The sequence below is a fragment of the Pyxicephalus adspersus genome, chromosome 9 (genome assembly GCF_032062135.1).
Source record: "Pyxicephalus adspersus chromosome 9, UCB_Pads_2.0, whole genome shotgun sequence".
Taxonomy (NCBI): domain Eukaryota; kingdom Metazoa; phylum Chordata; class Amphibia; order Anura; family Pyxicephalidae; genus Pyxicephalus; species Pyxicephalus adspersus.
The window spans coordinates 432,755-435,485 of NC_092866.1; the positions used below are offsets into that span (position 1 = coordinate 432,755).

At 45.4% G+C, this 2,731-nt stretch overlaps 1 pseudogene; it reads right to left on the bottom strand.

Moving 5' to 3' along the window:
• Positions 1 to 6: 6 nt before the first annotated feature.
• LOC140338456 (purine nucleoside phosphorylase-like) overlaps positions 7 to 2,731 on the bottom strand; it is a 6,166-nt pseudogene continuing 3,441 nt past the window's right edge.

Here is a 2,731-nt window from a genome sequence, read left to right on the forward strand (position 1 = left end):
ACTCTACTCATACTTCATCCCAGGGACCCCAGGGGTACTCTCTCTCACCCCTTTACTGCTGAACTCCATACACATCTCCCTCCAGGGCCCTTGCAGTGACTCCTTTACTGTTGATAGACTATGGAGATTTGATGCAGAGTTCTCCCAGGTGATCTCTGGCCTATATTTCATCTCTCCGATGGACATTTTTTTTTATTTCTCATATAAAACACTGAATAGATCACAAATCCACAGAGACCCCAAACACAGCCCCACCTCCCCCCTATTCATTCCAAGAGAATCTAATATGGAGGAGTCACAAAACAGCAGAACCTTAAATCTGCAAACTTTATTTTAACAAAGTTTCCCCACAGTGAGTGTGACAGCAGAGATTAGGCTCTGCCAAGCTGGTGGGCGGAGCTCAGAGCATACAGTGCTGGTGGGCGGAGCTCAGAGCATACAGTGCTGGTGGGCGGAGCTCAGAGTATACAGTGCTGGTGGGCGGAGCTCTGTATTGATAAAGTACCGGTGAAGTTCCATATATATAAATATATATATATATATATACACATATACACATACACACACACACACACACACACACACACACACACACTACAAGCTAGAAGTAGGTGGAGTAGTAAATGCCTATGAGGAGCTTCTACCTTTTGCTACAAGGAGTCGTCTGGAATTCTCCCCACCAGGGCGGTAATCAGAGCCATCAGTGCAGGTGATTGCTCCTCAGACCTCTGTAGGACTTCCTGGTGGTTGGCACAACATAAACGGTCATATGGTGGTATCACCAGATTGGTGATGAGAGAAAAGCCTAAGACACAAAGACCACAGACGCCCTACCACCACCTCAGGAACTGTACCCATTCCTGGAGCCATTCAGAGATAGGAGATCAGTGAGGAAGGAATATAGTAAGGAGGAAGAAGAGAAGAGGGCTAGGCACAGAGAGGAGGGAGAAGATGGAGGAGTACCAGAAGAAGGAAGAGGGAGGAGCACAGAGAGGAGGAAGAAGGGGCGGAGAACAGTGAGGAGGAAGTAGGGGGTGGAGTACAGCGAGGAGGAAGTAGGGGCGGAGAACAGTGAGGAGGAAGTAGGGGCGGAGAACAGTGAGGAGGAAGTAGGGGTGGAGTAAAGAAGAGGGCGGAGAACAGAGAGGAGGCAGAAGAGGCAGATGACAGAGAGTAGGAAGAAGAGGGAGGAGCACAGGAAGGAGGAAGAAGGGGCAGAGTACAGCGAGGAGGAAGTAGGGGGTGGAGTAAAGAAGGGGGCGGAGAACAGAGAGGAGGAAGAAGAGGCGGATGACAGAGTAGGAAGAAGAGGGAGGAGCACAGGAAGGAGGAAGTAGGGGGTGGAGTACAGCGAGGAGGAAGTAGAGGTGGAGAACAGTGAGGAGGAAGTAGGGGTGGAGTACAGCGAGGAGGAAGTAGGGGGTGGAGTAAAGAAGAGGGCGGAGAACAGAGAGGAAGAAGTGTTGTAATAAAAATGGAGCTGAAGTGAAGCTGTAGGTATGGCGCTTTAAAAAGGGGGATGGCTGTGATGGTTGGCGTCCAGAGGACTGCGCATGTGCGGTAGGGAGGATTCCAGTATCAGGGACGGATACGGTGCACATGGGCTGTGAGGGATGTGGTGGTGTCCCCCTTAAAATGGGAGTATGGATTTACTATAGGATATTGAGGTATATATCGGGGAGGTGTAGTTACTAATCTAAATAGGAAGAGGTTGTTACCATAGCACTTAGTATCTAATTGAGAAGCATGCGCAGTCCTCGGTTCCGGTTCCTCATTTTCCTCAGCACTAGCATTATCCCAATGTTACCTCTTTTACCCCAAACTTTTCTTCCATCCCCAGACAGGAATTTTTCCATTTCTGCTCCTCGTCATTCCTTCTTTTTACATGTTGAATGCATTTTGAACTGTGAGTACTTTTCTATTTATCTCTCCATAGTGACCTATGTGTTATTGCACATTATTATCCCATGACGTATTTATATTATTTGTATGGATTATCACATGTCTGCATTTTATATACTGACACTGCACTAAGATATTGCACTCAAACCGTACAGAGATGTGTGACCTCTGATCCAAACCTTCCCAGACATAAATAATATTTATTCACGTATTTAGATTATCTTTTACATTAAACAATACATACACTATACTACCATATGTAGAATATATGCGATGCGTGTACACACCATATAGGGCCATATACATACAAATACGCTTTACCACTCATTTTAAATAATCAGTCATTTAATCTAATCAGCCTGTGACTCCTGTCCTACGTATAGCCATGACTCTTACCCTTTGGTTTTTTATGGTTTATAAATCACTTCGTTACCCACAGCACGTTATCATTGTATTGATCAGCATATATGTAATATGTCTATATACATAACTCCCAGTGATCCTTAAGTCCCCCGAAGAAGCCAATAAGGGCGAAACGCGTCGGGTCAACGTATTTTATCACGATTATTCAAGCACTCCTTATCTTAGAACTATTAGTGTATAGATAATCTGTGCCCAACCTACTCTGCCCTCGACCCCGCTATTTGTGGGGGACTGGTATACATGTACCTTCTATGTTTTTATTCAATGTTATATGAATCTAAAAGAACCTACTCACAATATATATCTACTTATTGCCAACAAAACCCCCGCTTTTTGTCTTCCTTTCTTTCTTATAACACGGAGGAGGAAGACGTGGGCGGAGAACAGGAAGGAGGAAGACGTGGGC